General features: G+C 37.3%; 1 non-coding gene across 1 annotated transcript; it reads left to right on the top strand.

Moving 5' to 3' along the window:
- Positions 1-2744: 2744 nt before the first annotated feature.
- On the top strand, positions 2745-2874 carry LOC141411221 (small nucleolar RNA SNORA72). The gene has a single exon (XR_012436037.1). It is a non-coding gene; the product is annotated as a small nucleolar RNA SNORA72 (small nucleolar RNA).
- The last annotated feature ends 16298 nt before the right edge of the window (positions 2875-19172 follow it).

Genomic DNA, 19172 nt, shown 5'->3' with positions numbered 1-19172 from the left:
TGCACACCCATGTTTATAGCAGCATGATTCACAATAACCAAACTATGGAATAAGCCAGGTGCTCATCAGTTGATGGATGGGTAAAGGAAATGAGGTATTTATACACAATGGAGTATTGTTCAGCCTTAAAGAAGAATGAAATTATGTCATTTGCAGGAATATGGATGGAACTAGAGATCATCATGTTAAAGCAAAATAAGTCAGACTCAGGAACACAAGTATCAAATTTTTCTCTCATATGCAAATTTTAGACTTAAAAAACAAAGCAAATGATGAGTGTAAAATGCCAGCTGTTTGTGGGTAGGAGAAGGAGAGGGCAAAAGGAGACAGTAAAGGGAGGGGTAGTGATCAGTGTTTTATACACACATATGGAAATAGAATAATGAAACCTGTTAAAATAGTTTAAAGGGGGGAGGGGGGAGGAGCAAGAGTAACAGAGGAAGTGAATTTGATTAAAGTACATTATAGACATGTATGGGTATATCAAAATGGAACCTCTGTTCAATTAATATATACTAATAAAAAGAGAAGTTGCCAGATGAAAAGGAATGTGCATTTTTAAAAACTCAGTCCCCCAAAAATTTTTGTCAAGGTAAGTATGATGGTCCTCACCTGTAATTCCAGCACTAGAAAAGCTGAATCAGGAGGTTCCTGAGTTCAAGGCCAGCCTGGGCTACAGAGGGAGACCCTGTTTTAAAACAGGGAAAGCAAAATAAAAAAACAAAAGCAAAAAACCCCACAAAAACAAAACAAAAATTTGTCACATTTATACTTCCAAGCAACTAACATAAGTTACTATGCTTCTTTTAAACATTTATCAACTTGAAAAATTAAAAAAAAGAAACTTGCTATGGTATTTTAAGTGTGTATATTATTGATTACCTGTGAGCTTGAGCTCCTTCTTTACACTTACCTTGTACTTCTGCTTTTTGTACTCTTTGCTCTTTTTCTTGTTGATTTATCAGGTGTCTTTATATATGAAGTACATCAGCTCTTCATCATTTATGCTGTGACTTTACTTCCTAGACTTTTTGTTCACCTCTTAGTCTTGTTTTTGGTATTTTTGGTGTAAAAATTTCAAATTTTAATGCTAAAATTTATTACTTTTCCTAATCAGTTGTACTTCAGTTTTACAAAAGCTTTTCCATCCTTAGATAAGTAAACATGTATTTTTCTTCTAGTATTTAGATGTTATTTATTCATTAAATTAAACACTTTAACCCATCTGGACTTTATTATGTTAAAAGCTATGAAATTTAAATCTAATGTAATTTTTGTGAACTATTAGTCTATCAGTCAGGTCACATTTATTAAATAATTGTAAGCTACAAACTCCCTGTGAGGGCAAGGACTATATTTATCTTATTCTCTGTTCATACCCTAAGTTTAGCACAGTGATGGACAGGTTGCATGAATGTTTAATGGCTCTCTTGATTCCTTTCTTTTCATCTTTCCATGTAGATTAGCAAGTCATGGGGTTGTATTTTCTTTGCTACCATCCTACATCTACACAGCATCATCTCTTGTTTGAACAGAACAAATAGCCTCCTATAACTGATCTCCCTGTCACACTATAGTTCATTCTTCACCTCCAACCAGCATTGTATGTACATATATATATATATATAATTTATTTATTTATTTGCCCATACTGGGATTGAACCCAGGGCGCTGCACATGCTAGGCAATCACTCTAATGTTTGAACCATGTCCTAAGTCCTTTTGTTTTTGAGATAGGGTCTCTAACTTTTTGCCTGGGGTGAACTTGAACTCTAGATTCTTCATTCTCTGCTTCTCAGGTAGCTGGAATTTCAGGCATGTACCACCATGCCCAGCTGATATAATCTTTTACAAACAATATTCAGATCATATCAGTGTAATTACCTTTGCTACGAGCTTTTCTAGTAGTTTCCCCATATATCTGGAATAAAATAAATGTGAACTCCTTACCAAGGCCTGGCCTGGCTCATCCCTACTTTGTCTGATACTCTGTTTCCCTGATACTAAGTCTGTAATTGCTGCCTGGGTTTGAATTCTGCTCTTGGAACAGAATAAGCTTAGTTCTATCTCACTGCCTTTGTTCATGGCATTATCCCTACCAAGAAAGCTTTGCTTTGGATGTAGCAGATTTCTTTTCATTGTGCTGATTTTCTTGAAATATTACCTCCTCAGGGAGGCCTTTCCCATGACTGTTCTATTTTGAAGAAAGCATCCAATCTTTCTCTGTTACAGCCCCCTATGTTACTGGCTTATGGCAATTATTACTATATAACTGCATTTATTTTCTGAGCTAGCTGCCCGATCCTCAGTGCCTAGAACAATGCCAGGCCCTTGTCAGAAATTCCAGAAACATTGCCATGGTTTGTTAATAAATAATGATGATAATAAATATGTAATGAATAAATAAATGGTCATAGTGGTTCCTGATTTGAAATGACACTTTTATCAATTACTAAGAACCTACATATTTTTATATTTGTGTCCTGCCAAATTTGTTCTACTGAAAAAAATTGACATAGATGTGTGTACAGCCCTATGCTGATGCAGGTGTCATGTATGAAGTGTGTTGTTTGTGTGTATGTGTATTGATGTGACAAAGAAAAACTGAGGAATTTTAAGAGAGAAAACAAAGACTTACTTGTGATGAATAAGATGCAAACTATTTCTTAGATAAAAATGTGTGAATATATAGTTGTAGAATATCATTTCTTTTATTTTGGTGTATATTAAATTATATATAGTAACTGTGAATATTCTTGCCATTCTGATTTTATAATAATCAGGACAGGCTAAACATTTGCCCTATTAAGACCATGCATATATCCTCACCTAGTACTTTCCCTAGGCCTGGTTTTATAAATACTGGTGATAAACCAGCTCTGATTTAGTATATGATAATTTTGTTGAACATATGGCTCAAATTCTAGGTTATCTTTGATTGACCTTAAGAAAAATGACAGTAGCTAATGTAAAAACTTGTAAGTAGTCTGTGCTAATGTGCAGACTCATCTAAAGAATGTGTAACCTACACAGAGAAATTTTGTGATTACTAGTTGCCATTAAATGAGTTGTGAAACTATTTTTACTTTCAAAATACTATATATAGTAATGGGTTTCATTGTGGCATTTCTATATGTGCAGTAATGTATGTTGATTATCTTCACCTCTAGCCTACATATTTTTAATATATCTCTAGAATTTACATTCTGTTCTCTGATCTATACTGGCATTAATTCTGTATTATAAGTTTTGTAGCACAATTTAAGATCTGGCTGATAAGTCTGATCATTATTTTTTCTCAATTTTTTTGACTATTCTTACCTTATAATATCATGAATAATTGCTCACTATAGAATACCAATAATATTTAAGTGTATATTTAGTGACTTCACCATAAAGCTTTCTCATTGGAAAACTCTTCTAGGCCAGCAACATAACAATTGATGGCTTCAGGTCCAGGGGAGAAATTTTTCTTGGTTGTTGAAGTGAGTGCTGGATTGACTCTGGTATTGCCTCTGTATTTCTTTTAAAAGGATTTACTTACACTGGGCTTGACCATGTGACCTGCTTTGGCCAACAAGTCAGTAGCAAAGAAAAGCTTGAAAATCTCTTATGTACTGACTTTACCCTTTCATTGCTCTTAAACTTTCAAACGATCATATGAACTTTGAAATGATAAGGACTCTAGACCCCATTGCACTTCTACCTCAGCTGACATTTAAATATAGAGAACTTTGGGCCAACCTGCTGCTGGTTAAAGACCCATAAACAAGTCTAGCTCAGAACAGCAACAAAACTGCCCATCTGTGCACAGTCCAAATTGTCAGTCTAATGGAATGCTCAATCACATTAATGGCTGTTATTTGAAGCCACTAAATTTTGGGGTGATGCATAGCAGAAGCTAACTGATACATCTGGTGTATTTTTACATACACAGAAATGTCTATGTACACAAGGATATTACTAACTGAGAAATAAGAGAGGTACATGGATTAGAATGTGTTCTAATCACACATAGAAATAGAATAGGAAAGAAAGAGATTTGAGTTATCATTTCCAAAAACCATGAAATCACTCTTCAGAAATATTCAGAGATCATTAAAACTTAAAAAATAAAAACCTGAAGAACAAACAACGCCTATTTTAACACCATGTGATCCAAATGCCATGGGTATCTCTTGTCAACTTGGTTCATAAACTTACACCTCATTCCATTTCTGAGGCTGGGATTGAAGTCCAGGCACTATGGGAAGTGAAAAGGAAAGCAGACTAACTGTGGTCAATGAGAGGACATCCAGTAAGAACCCAACTGGGAAATGACCTCGATGAGGAAACCTGGCTTTCACAATGAGACCACGTGATAAATTATTTTTCCAATGTGTAAACCTTACAATAAATATATTTTACAATTGGGAATTTTTGCCACAAAGATTTTAATAAATTATAGCAACTGTCATAGATTTAATTTTCTTGAAAAAGTCCCAATGAGATTTTATTCACAATGTGAAGAATAAACATCACTTTCTGTTTCCATTAAGGAACATATAATTGCTTTTCTATGACAGCAGAGACTTCAAAACTCTGAATTTAAAAAAATCTTTGTTGATAAAACAAGATAAAGGAGAAGAAATGTCCTTTAAAATCTTCCCAAAACTTTAATTAAAACAAAGCTATTATTGAGGTACAAGTCATTTAAAACATTTAGATGGTTGATGGATATTTTTTGAAGTCCCATCCTTTTGAAGTTATATTGCAGGGCTGAATTGACTTTTGAGTTAGGATATGATTTGTCTTAGTGAGAATAAGTACCACACAGCTATTACTGCAATTTGAACAATGAAAAATAATTGTATTAATTGAGAAGTGATAAAAATAATTTCCATTTCCAAAGCATTTTTTCTTCTTCAACAGATAGTTTCTTATTTTAGTGTATTTTTCAACAATAGAATGGCCAAGGGAGAAGACCAGCTTCCTCACTGTTCTGTACATTCAATTGCTTGACTTGCTCAGTTTACTTATCTGTTACTTTGTATATTTTAACTTACACCTCCCTATCTCTTTCCTCTTGACAACCATTACTTTATTCTTTGTATTTTGATCTTTTTTTTTTGTTTTTAGATTTCACATATAAGTGAGACCATGCAATATTTTTCTTTTTGTGTCTAGCTTATTTCACTTAACATACTGTACTCCAGGTTTGTCCATGTTTATCTCTTTTTTTTCAAGGCCGTATTCAGCCCTCATATTTTGTGTGTGTGGCATTTTCTTTATCCATTCATCCGTCAACTCATATTTAGATTACTTCAAATTTTGACTTTTGTAAATAATGCTGTGATGAACATGGGAGTGCAGGTATATTTACAGGAAAGCTGTGATTTCACTTCATTTGAATATATCCCTGAGGAAGTATCACTGGGATCACTGGGCCATATGATAGTTCTGTTTTTAATTTCTTTTCTTTCTTTTAGTTTGGCAGTACTGGGGTTTGAACTCAAAGCTTGCTCTTGCCTGGCAGGCACTGTATAGTTGAGCCATGCCTCCAGGGCTCTGGTTATTTTGGAGATAAGAGTCTTGTTTTTTTTCCCAGTCTGGCCTGGACTGCGATTCCCTTATTTAAGGCTTCCCACCATAGCTGGGATGACATGCATGCTACCATGCTCAGCCTTTTCCCCCAATGAGATGGGGTCTCACAAACATTTTTTTGCCCTGGATAGCCTAGAACCCCAATCCTCCTCATCTTAGTTTCCTGCATAGTTTGGGATGACAGGCATGACCAGCTATTGGTTAAGATGGAGTTTGGTGAACTTTTTGCCTGGGCTGGCCTGAAACTCTGATGGTCCTGATCTCTGCCCACCCCAACCCCCAAGTTTCTACAGGTGTGAGCCATTGGTGCCTGGTTTAGAGAGATTTTTAAACTGTAAAACAATGGGCTTTTTTTAGTACATTGTTTGTTTTGGAAAATATAGTTTTTGGAAAATATAAGATTAACATAATGATTTTATTAATTTTTAAAATAAATTAATATATAAGTGTTAGGAACTTTTCTCAGTTTTAATTTCTAGTATGGTAAACATTTATTATTCATATAAACAAAAGTTCTGGAGTCATCAGCAATTCTGAAGAGTATAGTGAAGTCCATAAATAAGAATTGCTGGTTAGGAACAAAGAGATGAGGAGGACCTGGAAGATGAGATTTAGATGTCATCAGCATTTAGCTGGAGATTGACATATACACACGGATGAATTATTGCCCTTAAGAGAAAGGAAGAACTTGTAACTCCACCCTGAGTTTTAAACCTATCCAAGTTTCCCTCACCTGCAAAATGTGAATAATAGTCTATGCTTTGTTATAAGTGAGTTAACATTTATAAAGTATAATGGCATAAGGTTAGGCACTCAATACATTAAAAAATATCTTTCGTCTAAGGGATAATACAGAATCATTTTCTTAGATATTTTCCAGGTAACTATTTAGTCAGATACCACTACTTTTCTTCATGTAGGGAAGTGAGAAAGGGGGAGAAAGTTTAATTGAGAGGGATAATGAAGAGAAGGAAAAGTATCTTGACATTTGTCCTTAGTGAATTCATATGGTTCAAGGGTCTCTTCTATTGGAGATGACTAGTTTTCTTACTCTATCAGTTTATTCAACTTGAAGTCTTTTAAATTGAGTTTAAATGTTTTAACTATTTTTGTGCTGTGTCAGAAAGAATACTAGAGACAAGAATCAAAGTGTGATTTGAATTCTGGCTCTGCTCCATGCTGGATCTGCTACCTTAGTTACTCAAGTGTTCAGAGCCTAAGCTTCCTACTTATAAAATGAAGGCGTGGATAGAGAATTCTAATGGGAGTCATAGTATAGAAGGAGATATAAGTGAGGCACTCCCTGCCTTGTTCATGTGGGTGCTCAGTAAGTGGCAACTGGTATGGCAAAAACTATGTTTCCTAAAACATAAATCCTAAAAATTTATGTTTTTAGGATTGAACTTCAGAGTTATAACTGAGAGATGGAGCTAAAGGAGAAATGAAAGTGGACTGTGAACAATGGAAGCAATATTTAAAATAAAATCCAGTCTGAAGATTTTTTTCTTTCATTGTTACTCAAATACCAGTTAAATTTTTTTCCAAAAAGCAGAAAGCTCTCTTATAACGCTCTCTCTCTCTCTCTCCCTCTGACAGACATTGACTGAGGGGAGCTGAAATTAAGTATGTGTGTGTGTGTGTGTGTGTGTGAAGAAGTGGTGAAAGCCAATAGTGTAGATTTCTAGATAGATATGATAGAAGGCAGGTAGATAGAGCATATCCACAAGTTTGAAAGGCAAAAAAACCTTGCAATATCACTCAGTGCAAGGCCCATGTTTTGCAATTACCATGGTGTTGTCATTCGCCGGTTTCTGTCTTCTTGGCATTGCTTTATAGGGTTTCATTTCTTTTCCTAAAGTAATAGGAATATGTTGGCGGCATCATGACACAATACAAAGAGGTCAGGCTTTGCACTTAGTCAGAATTGGGTTTGACCCTTAGCTCTGCCAATTTGGTCAAAGTAGTTAATGCAATCTGTCCCTGGTATTGTACTAATTTCTCAGGATGTGATAGTCACAAAAAGGTACCTATTATTTCTGCTCTTGTGGACCTTAGAGTACCAACTGGGAGACAGATTTTATTTTAAAATGAAACTGATGAATGTATAACCATACGCTGAAGTAAGTTCTAAACTGTATGATAAGTTGAATGGGAGGAAAACCACTGCAGTCAGAAGAAATGGCCTGTGCAAAAGATGTGTGTCAAGAAGGAACAAAAACTGAAAGATGCAGATAAAACAAGTGTAGCCAAAATGAGGACAGCAAGAGAGGCATGTAGAAGCCTCAGTTACCTTGCTGTAAATCAGGCATTAATGCTACACAGGTATATTTTGTGGATTTGTGAGATCTTCTGATCCTGTCCTACCAATAGTAGACTCTCACTAAATGATGACTACTGATATCATTACATAATCACTGCTGAGGTCAAGACAGTTCCTTGAACTGCATGGTGTCAGATCTACCTTCTCTTTAGTATTTTAAGTGCACTCACCCTGTAAGACTGACCACTGGCTAACAAATGCATCTCAGTAGTCCTTACAGTGCCCAGCAGACTTAAAGTTTAGCAGAAAAAGTGTGTGTGTGTGTGTGTGTGTGTGTGTGTGTGTGTATGTGTTTAGGGGAGTGGTATTTTCTTTTGATCTTGGACTATGTAGAAGCCTGTCAGTGAGAAAAGGTATGTTGGAAAGGAATAGTTAAAAGGAAGGAGGGAAGGAGTTGAAGAAAGTCAATGTTCTAAATATCCCCCCACCCCTAGACATGTCTGGAAATGTGACATTCCATTCCCTCAATCTGTCATTTTCTATCCTGCAGGCAAAAGTTCCCACCTCCCAGCATGTTCCTACAAGCAAAAATCTAAACAAGGAAGCTACTGTAGAAAAATGTTTTCCAGCATTATCAGCAGAATCAAGTTGATTTGCAGAAGCAGGTCATCTCGCCTGTCTGGTGCCTTTTAAATGGACTCTGGGGAGAGGCCCAGCAGCCCTGGGATCATACCATTCACAGTCTCAATAGAAATCTTGTCTCCACTCCTGACTTTTCTGTGTCTTTGTTTCTTAATCTGAGGAACAAGGATAAAGATGAAAATAGTAATCCTTGCTTCACAGGTTTGTTGTGAGGATTAAATGAGCAATCATAGTGACTTTGTGAAGGAAGCCTTTACCCTTTCACAGAGTAAGCACATAGAAGTGTTACTGGTATTATTATGCCTGGGGTACTTACCAGTTTTATTCTTCCTTCTTTCCAACATATACACATACACATCTATACACATATGTATAGAAATACAAAGATAAATGCACACACAAAAGACTATGATTTTATGTTGGGATATGTATATTATTAGGGTGTTGCATACAATTAAGAGCTTTGAATTTAATTATTTTTCAGATACTGTAGTTGTTAAGGGCAACATGAAAAAGGAAGAACACTGTTTTAATTACTGCAGCATCTTCTAGGGACTGCTGTTATTTCCTAAAAGTCAGGGCATGAGGTAGAAAGGAGTGGAGGAAGATTATTTTGGAGAGCATCTCCTCTTGCCTTTCCCAATTTCATACATGAACTCAATCCACATTCGCCCTACTAGTTTCCCCACGCTCTGAAACCCACCTCAGAAAGATTAAGTAGGTAAAGAAGACAGCAGGGATAGGAGGTGGGAACCCAGTGCATTCATTGTGCCAGCAGTTAGCTGTGTGTGTCCAGCAAAGGTTCCTTGGCCACCTTTGCTTGCAGAAGGCTGAGCTCGAAGTTGGAACTCAAGATTTCTTTCCAAGATGCAGTCTTACCAGAAGGTCTCCTTGTTTCTGCCCAGTCTCTCACCATGAGAGTCCAGCTTCTTTGCCATTCTTTTCCGAAGTTGGAGAACCTGAAGCTGCAGGAACCTGTGCCTTAAGGTGTTGAAGCCATACGTTCTAGGACTTACATCTGTTCTTTCTAAACATGTTATTATCTGAGAACTGACAGTCACAGATCCTCACATTAAAAACTTCAGTATACCTTCTTTGTTACCATGAAGAATTGCCACATTCCTGTTTCTTTGCCCTATTTGTCTTAAACTAGAAAACACTGTAAAAGGAGATGTGGACGTTCCTGTGGGGGTGAAATGTGGCTGTAGCTGGTGAATGGTGATGTCCACATTTCACTGGCATTTGTCCCTTAACTATCTAATACCAGAACTCAACACCCAGAAACTCTCTTCCAAAAGCTTCTAGAATCTCATAGAGATTTTCACCAAGTATTTCTGTAGTCTTTTCCCTACCCCCACTTTGCTCCATCACTTTCACTGCTTCTGTGTTCTTTATGGGAAGGCTGATGTCCAAGCCTGAGGCTGAGGTGTTTTATCCTAGGTTTTTAAAACTATCAGTCCCCAGAGGGGCCAAAGTGCACATACATCCATGAAGAGAGATTTCTGCTTCTCTTAGTCACATTGCCAAAGGCTCACATGGCACTGCTCATGAAGATTTCAGAGAGTACTTCCTGGTGAAGTTAAGCCCTTCCGCTGCCTCAGCAGTCCTTTTCAGTCACAAGTCTCAGTTGGGAATCCAAGGAATGAAGTCCCAGCTCCTGGTTTCCAGTCTGGCATGCAAGGAGATTAGAATTTGTCACTCTGTCCTAACAACAAACAAAAAGTCACACAGACTGAGAAAATCAACAACTGCTTAGATCCATTACAGAAGTGAGGTCACTGGGCAAACTGCTATCCCCCAAATTTGTGACTCTTTGTGATGAAATTTTTATTTACTGGAGTAGAAATCCATGAGTGGAAACCACAGTGAGAACCAGTGTCAGAGAGGGGGAACACACAAATGTCACTGGTGAACTGCTGGAGGCTCAGCCTGGACAAGTCCAGAGCGACACTCTCCAGAGGGGCCCTGTCATGGGGACACCCCACTCTTTCATGAATTTTGTTCCAACATGTTGTGTTACATATGTTAGTGTCAAAGCAGTGTGCAAGAAAATAAAGCCCTTGGTCCCATGGGTCTTACATCTTAGACTGAAGCTTTAGCATATAAAGTAGAAGTTGGCTTTTTAAAGAGCTTATTACAACCTTTTTCAAATATATAGAAAAGTAAAAAGACTTTTATAGTAACACCAATATACTTTGGAATTGCACAATTATACTTAAAAAAATCATAGACCTATCCATCCTTCTATCTATCCATTCTACATCAAGTTATCATCTTTTTTTTTTTGAGACAGAGTCTGGTTATGTAGCCCAGGCTGGCCTTGAACTCCAGATGCTCCTGCTTCAGCTTCCTGAATGCTGGGATTACAAGTACAGGCATGTGCCACCATGCCTGGCTCAAGTCACCTCATTTTCGATCTCTTTCAAAGCCAATTACAGAAATCTGTTTACTTCACCCCAGAACAATTAACTTTATTAGAATTCAATATTTTTGTGTGAACAATTTTTTTCTCTTTTTGAATTATAATTTATATAGAGTGAAATGCAAAAATCTTAAATGCTCCACTGGATGAGTTTTGACTGGCTGGCCTTGAACCGTGATCCTCCTGATCTCAGCTTCCCAAGTAGCTAGGATTACAGGTGTAAGTCACTGGCACCTGGCTTAGGATGGTCCAGTGTCTAACACTTCTGCAATATCACCTGATTAGAGACAGCATTGTTTGAAAAACTTAATGATTATTCTCCTGCTTCTATTTTGTAACTCTCACACAGTCTGTTCTCAGCACTATTGCCAAAATAGTTCTTTAAAATACAAGTTCTATCATTCATTCATGCTGCTTTAAAAAAGTTCAAGTGGCTTTCTATTTCACAGAGCAAAAGTCAAGGTCCCTCGGGCTCTGCAGTCTGGCTCCTCACCACACAGCTGATCACATTTTCTAGGACTGTCCCTATTGCTCAGACTGCACTAGTCCGTGTCGTTTCTCTGGGTGCTTGCAGTACTGTTCCATTTGCCCTGTATATCTGTCCCCATATGAGACATGCACATGGCTTATCTCAAGTTAATTGTCACTTACAGCTGTCTGAGATTCCTTCCCTGGCTGCTCACTTAAGTTGCAGCCCTACCCCACCACTGTCTGTCTCCCTTCCTTGCCTTATTTTCTGCATAAAACTTACTGCTCTTTTACTTCACTAGAATATAAACTCTATGAAGACAGAGCTGTAATGTTAGTGATTACAGTGGTGCCTGGAATATAGTGGATATTCACAAATAATTGTTGATTGATTAGATGAATATTTATTTTAAGATATATTGCTAGGTAAAGGATATGACATTAAGTTTTATTTTAATCAGTCTTCATATTATTAGATTCTCTATTAAAGATGGAAGTGTTTTTGCTAATAACTGACTTATTTTGCAATTTACCAAACATGGAATGAAGCTCTTCTGAAGGCCCCAAGACATAAAGATGAGTACTTTCTAGTCATACATAGGAAACATTTTAGACAAATATTATATTAGGGGGAACTTTTAGCCTAAAAGGACTAGACAGTGATGAATGGGAATCTCATTCTTGCTAGATGAGCATTGCTTTTACATCTAGCACTGACACTTTCTATCTTCTACAAGTGGTTATGACTTCATAGAAGCACCTATACCAAAGAAAAACATGTTTTTGGTACTGGCATTGGAATTCAGGGTCTCACCCTTGCTAGGCAGGTGCTCTACCCCTTGAGCTACAGCCCCAGCCATTTATGCTTTGATAATTTTTTAGATGGGGTCCTGTATTTTTGCCTGGCCTTGCCTCCATCCATCCACAATCCTCTTCCTTATGTCTCCCACATAGCTAGGATGACAGGCATGCACCACCACATCCCATGTACTAAAAAGTTGACTGAGTTAATTCAGTAATACCTACATAGAGAAAAGACACTAAAAATAGTAAAACTGCACTGAGGCAGGGCGAGAGGTAGAATAGTAGTTCTAAAACTTGAATACACCATATGGGATGCTTATTAAAAATGGAGATTCCCACCAGAACCTCACAGGAGCCCTGATTTGTGAGGCTTCAAGTCATTTAAGGAACAGTGTTTTAAATAAGCACACAATTCAACTAGGGGTAATCAGAGGACCTACTTTGAGCAGTATTTCTTTGATTAATTTGCATATGTGAAATAGAATTTTATCTCTCAAGTATGATGTTCTTGCTTACACTATTGTGTGTAAGCAATTCCAATCACTTTTTATTTAAAAAAATAACTATCAGCATAAATGATATAGTAAATAAAGAACACTTTCTCTAAGGCAATCCAATAAATGCCATATAAATTAATGTATTCAATATGTTAGAGTACAATCTAGAAAAATGCAATGTGGTATAATGCACTGTAGCTTCAGGCCAGCTTCATTGTAGACCTTGGACTGTAGCACCCACTAGTGACAGAAACTGGCAGGCTTTGATGACTACAGCTGCACCTTCAGCTGGGTGAAAGTTGTCAACAAACACAGAAAGGGGAAAGCTGCAGAGGTCCAGCTGGCTGTGCTATAACACAGTTGAGGTCCTGGGCTTCACAAGCTTCCATCTGATCTAATGATGAAGCAACTAACTTTGCTGCCCATACTACTGATTTTTTCACCACATTCTTTTTTTTTCATTTTAAAAATTATCATATTACTGTTGTACTTGGGGTACATTGTGGCATTTACAAAAGTTCTTACAATATAACATAGTTAAATTCAACCCCTACCCCATTCCTGGAATAGTTTCAACAGGTCGATTTTTCCATCTATATACATGAGTACATGTTCTTTTGATTTATGACAAATAAAGAGAAATTAGTAATCAACTTAATTCTCCAACCTGTAGGTAGGAGACTGGGATGGCAAATACAGGAGTGTTAGAAACCATATGAAGATTGAAATAAAATAAAACAAAGTAAATAAAATAGAATAGAATAAAAATAGAGTATAATAGAAATAGAAAACTGCATCCTCCAACACAGAGCCATCTCCCCTTCATTGTTGAGAGCAGTTGCTCCTATGCTGTTCAGAGATAAAACAAGGAGAATGATATTGATCAAAATCCTTATTTCCAGCTGGCTGTGGTGGCACGTGCCTGTAATCTCAGCACTTGGGAGGCAGAAGCAGGAGGATCATGAGTTCAAGTTCAGCTGGAACTATACAATATGACCTTTCTTAAAAAACAGGGATGTATCTCAGTAGAAGAGTACTTTTGTAGCATGTGTAAGGCCCTGGGTTCTAATCCTAGCAACAAAAAATTCTTTATTTCTAAAACTATACATGCATAATTATAATCAATTTAAAGCATGTTTATAGGGCACCTACTGTGCTTCAGATTCCAAGGGAATGTACTGAACAAGCTCATGTGTACACATCACTAAGCCATTTTGTCTCATAGCAGATCCATTTTCCTCTATCACAAATTTGTTGAGGATGATGAAACTTACTGTACTTTATTACACTGTCTTCATTTAATTCTTACAATCAATCAGGTAGATATCATTATCACTCAAGATTAGTAAGATTCAATAAGAGGTCCAAGGTTATATTGCAGATAGGCAGTAGGGCAAATGGGTTCAATTACTGAATTGAGCCCATTAGTCAGAAAAATGGTGGGATGTCTTGGGGATGTAAAAAAAAAAACCATAAAAGTTTGAAGGAGTCTGTTTCATTGTGGTTTCATGTGGTAAATCCATGAAATGATTTATTATTCTTCTTTCTCAGTTTGATGACCAATCACTGGTAATAGACTATCATACAAACATGGCTACCACATTTGCCCTACAAATATTGTAATCTGTTGGGATACTTATATTTCTTCATGGTTTTCTTTCTTAGAGTCCAGCTCCTTTGTCTAAGGAGTGGTAGAAAATAGAAGTTACTAGAGGTAGCACTGGTGCAGGTTTTTGCTTTCCTGGAACCTAAGACATTGAAAAGATTGTGTTGGAGAAGAGGAGAAGAAAGGGAGAGTAGAGCTTTGGGGCATGTGAGGAGATGAGAGGAGATGTTTTCCTAGACTATCAATAAGACAGAGTCAGTGAATCCTGGAGTAGCTATGTCTCATCCCCGCTCAGTGCTTTCAGCAAGGGGGAGGTGCTAAATACCTGGGAGCCTCCAGGCTTGGCAAAGATACCCAAGACCCAGAGGACTATATAATTCATCATCCCAAATAGCGACACTGTGGAGAGTGAAAGGGGATGCTACCAACAATTATGTCACAAGGTGGAAGTCTGAGCTATCGTAAACAAACTAGCATATGTGATCACCCTGTCTGTGGCCTTTATTTTGGCCCAGAAACAGTAGAGTCTTTGCATTTAGAGTTCACAGGGCCACGAGCAATGATGATTTCAGATTCCACTCTGCTGATCTATCTTTTCATAAAAAGCAAAATGAAAACATTTATACAAACGGATGAAAATGCTCATAAAAGCTTTATTCATAGTATTTCCCAGATGGAAACAACTCAAACGTACAAAAATTACTGAATGGCTAAAAAAATTGTGGCATACCCACTTCGTGTAAGGCTCATTAACAATATGAAAGTAAACTGCTGATTCTCACAAACAGTAGACCACTGATTTACTCTCATGAACGAATCTCAAAAAATTATTCATAGTAACAGAAGCCATGCCCAGAGGACAATGATTTTAAGACTCCAAAGAAATAATAAGAAATTCTAGAAAAACTGAATTGTAGTAATAGAAAACAGAAAAATGGCTTTCAGAAGCTGAGGGTGATGTGAGGGGACTGGGTAATAGGGGCACAATGGAACTTTCGGGAGTGAGTGACATGGTCTATATTTGTGATGTTTATACAACTGTAAAAATTTGTCAAATTGGCTAAATTGTATTCATGAATTTGCTAATTTATCATATGTATATTAAATCTCAATGAAACTTTTAAAATAAAAAAACAGGGAGCCAAGAGAGCGACATACTGCAGTATATACAGAGCACAAGACTGCAGTCCCCATTAGATATTATGTCCCATGGGAAGTCCCAATCAATGCGCTGGTGAGATTGGCACCAGTGACACCAAGTTCAACAGTGTGTCTCACCTGCTCCTGAGCTGATGCATGAGGTCATCTGGTGTCACTTAACCACCAGGAACCAGTCAATATGATTAATATCATGAACAGCAAGATCAGAGTAGCAGCTGTAAGATCCTGACCTGCCAGGAATTGTGGTGATGGTTAAGAGGATATAGTATGTCCACAGGACACAAAAAAAGGGGACACCCAGAAGAACCAGGGCTGGTGATGAGGAGGCTACATGCAATTGCACCAGTAAAAAATCTTGATGCTTTGCTCAGTTTGCAGACTTAAGCCTGTTATCAAGTATTGGAACCCATGAGTTGACTCACTTGAGAATCAGTCCTCTGTTTCCAAATATAGAATTCAGTTAGGCATACTTGAGAGTTAGCAGAAATACTACAAGAGCACTAGTGGCAAAGTGGGAAAGGCCACTTGGAGGCTATAGTCCTCCAATCCACATACCCCACTTACACAAAAAGTACTATCCTACAGGAGGGGTGGTAGAAATTAGTGCCACTCTTAAGGGTCTAAAAGACATGAAAGCATACCCTGTCGTATTTCATTTAATGGCTTGGCTCCTGAAGAAGAAGGTGATACTAGTGAATGGCCTCTGATTAGGTTGTTATGTGGGATCTCATGCCGGTGGATCCTACTCATATGATCCATGTTGCTGCTTCTTAGCACTCTCTTGAAGATTTTGATGGTGAATTGGCAAGTGCAGCCATCCTGGCTTGAGAATGGTATGGCAATCAGGGCTTTACGCAGTTCCAGGATAGTTTCCATCTCATGCCACCAGGAAAGTCTCTAAAGTGAGCAGAGATGTGTTGAAGAGAAAAGGTGTCTGCAATGGGTAATGACAAAGAGAGATAATCACTTGCAGTTCCAATACGTGTTGCAATGGCAGGTACTGTGTTTTTCCCACTGAACTTTCTTAAGTTTCCTCTGGAAGACAGACTAATAGAACGCTGGAAGAGCTGCTCCCTGTATGAATGTGAGTGGGTCCTGCAGTGCTGTGGTAGGCAGCAGTGTTTGTGGAGTTCTCCACCCCGATTCTCCCTTGCTGCCTCAGTTTCAGCAGCAACTGCTCCAGTTTTCAGACCTCTCAGCTACTGGCCAAAATGTAGTCACTTACCCAAGGTCATGTCCTTCTGCCTACACCTAGTGACCAATAAATGCGTAGGTATAAAGACCCATTTGATTTAGAACCGGACAACTTTGATGAACTATTACAACTCTATTAATGGTTATGTAAGTTATGACTTAGGAGATTTAGATGCAAATTAATGTTTCTGCTATTGGATGCTAACAAATTTTCATTACTGTGTATAATCTGAGAGTAACACCTTAAGCATATTATTACTCTCTCTCTCTCTCTCTCTCTCTCTCTCTCTCTCTCTCTCTCTCTCTCTCTCTCCTCATCCCAGGAAGCTCTATATCATTGAACTAAAACCCCAACCCCAATTTTTCTCTTTTTGAAGAATATATACATAGGATAAAATTTCAAGACCAGTGTTTCTAACTTAAAACACCTGTATCTTTTTATACATTTTGGCTTCTATTGCCAAATTGTTTTGAAAAGGTTCATGGAGGGTTTTAGTGTACACATCAAAATATGTACATCTATATAACCCACATTTTGTAAACATTTTTAGTTTGGGTATTTGTGGACTGAAAAATTCTGTTCAGGTTTTTTTTTAGCATAAAGAAAATTTGTTTAGCTAATTTTGAAGCCTTGTATTGATAAAATCTAAAGTTTTTAATCCAAATTTGTATGAGGAATATGAGAAATTTATTCTCATAAGCCTTTTGGGTCTTCTTTGTTTGGTGAGAATATTTGCCTTGTATGATTAGACTGAAAGACCTGCATGCTTTTGATAAGGAGAAAGCTGCCCTTGATATCTAGGAGTTGGCCTGGCACTCCTACTAAGACTTAATGCTTTCCTCTTGAAATAAATAATTTCATAGAACATTGATATCAGACAAGGCCACTCTGTGACCATGATGGATCAGGACATAAAAAGGAGCACTCCATAACCATGTCTGGACACTGACAAAACACGAACATTGTGTAAGCCACAAAAATGACCCTTCACTCCATCCTGGTTAAGGAGATTCACTACTGTTTCTTTACTATGATAGTTTCACTTCAGTTTAGTCTTTCCTCCTTCCAGATAAGATATGGAAGACCCAATCATATAATTACATTACTTCCTGACAACATTCAATCCAGAGCAAGCCTTGCTTGCTAAATCTTCCCCCAATTCCCTAATACAAGCCCAGATTGTGTAAATTCTTTCTAATGTCCTCTTAGTGACATTAAGGTGACCCCTCTCCATGGTGTCCTTGTTCTTTTTCTCCCTGCAGTGAGTCATACACACTAACTTCTTCAACCACAGGTGAGGTCCTGGTGGAGAGCATTGACAAGTTCTTTAATTTGTCTATTAGTAATTTAAATTTAACTCAGCTATGTTAATTGGAAGAGCAAAACAGCTCTTTCTGGAAATGAATTCCAACAAATAATTTAAGGTTGACTTATCATAATCTAGGCTTCTAGCTTAATTTTCTTAACTTGTACAATACTTTCTCTCCTAATTTTCCTCAATTTCCAATGTGCTTTCCTTCAGAAAAGAAATAGGACAACCAGAACTTTAAAAAAATGCCTAACAAACTTTTTCTTCCCTCAATAAATTTTAATATACGTGTATTCATATATACAAATGGATTAATTTCTCATTTAAATCATATTTTTATCATAGAACTGCCCATGGAGAGATGGTAACCAGTTTTTGTCTGGGACACTTCTTCTATTTTCTTTTACAGGCATTTTGGTATTTTGGAATTTCCTCCTAACTTGAGTACAGCTGATACAACGACCATCCGGGAATTAGCAGAAAGACAAGTGGACACCAACAGGAAACATATGGAGATGCAATTGGAATTTGAGTTGGAAAGGGGTCTTTCTGATGATAAGAGGTGTCGTGAAGTATCACATCCAGTACAGGGGAGCCAATTCTGCCACCATTCAGAGGAAAGGCTAGAGGAAAGATTGAGTAATGCTACACATACATAATTTTCTGAATTCTCAAGGAAAACTTCTTGGAGGAATTGGTTTAGAATGAGAAGATATCAGTTTGGTCATGTTTTGCTTCTCAATGTAATTTCCTACTCTTAGTAGAAATGACTGGTAACATTTCCACCAAATGCTCAGGAAATGAAGCTTATTTTCCTTGAATTTGACATAAGTTGTATTCATACAGTTACACAAGTGGGTGAATTGTAATTGACTCACTATGAGTGTGAGTGCCTTTATTCATTTTAATCGTTTCTGGTAAAGTTTAAATTATGAAATCTAGATGAGGTGCAGAAATGTTATCTGAACACTGCACGGTGCTAGAGACAATTTTATATCTTTATCTTCAGAAAGGTGTTCACAATGAAGCCCTCATTAAAATTATAGCAAGTAGGAAATAAACTCTTCATTCAAAATGACACAGAGCAAAATTAAATATGCAGAAAATAAAATATACAGTATTGGTATCTATATATCAGGAGCTTCCAGATTCAGGAAACCCCATTCAATGAGAATTAGGCAATAATGTAGATTTTTTGACACCTAAAAGTGAAAATCCACTTTAT

Source organism: Castor canadensis, chromosome 9, assembly GCF_047511655.1.
Source record: "Castor canadensis chromosome 9, mCasCan1.hap1v2, whole genome shotgun sequence".
In the NCBI taxonomy this organism is placed as follows: Eukaryota; Metazoa; Chordata; class Mammalia; order Rodentia; family Castoridae; genus Castor; species Castor canadensis.
This window is presented reverse-complemented; position numbering and strand designations above follow the sequence as displayed.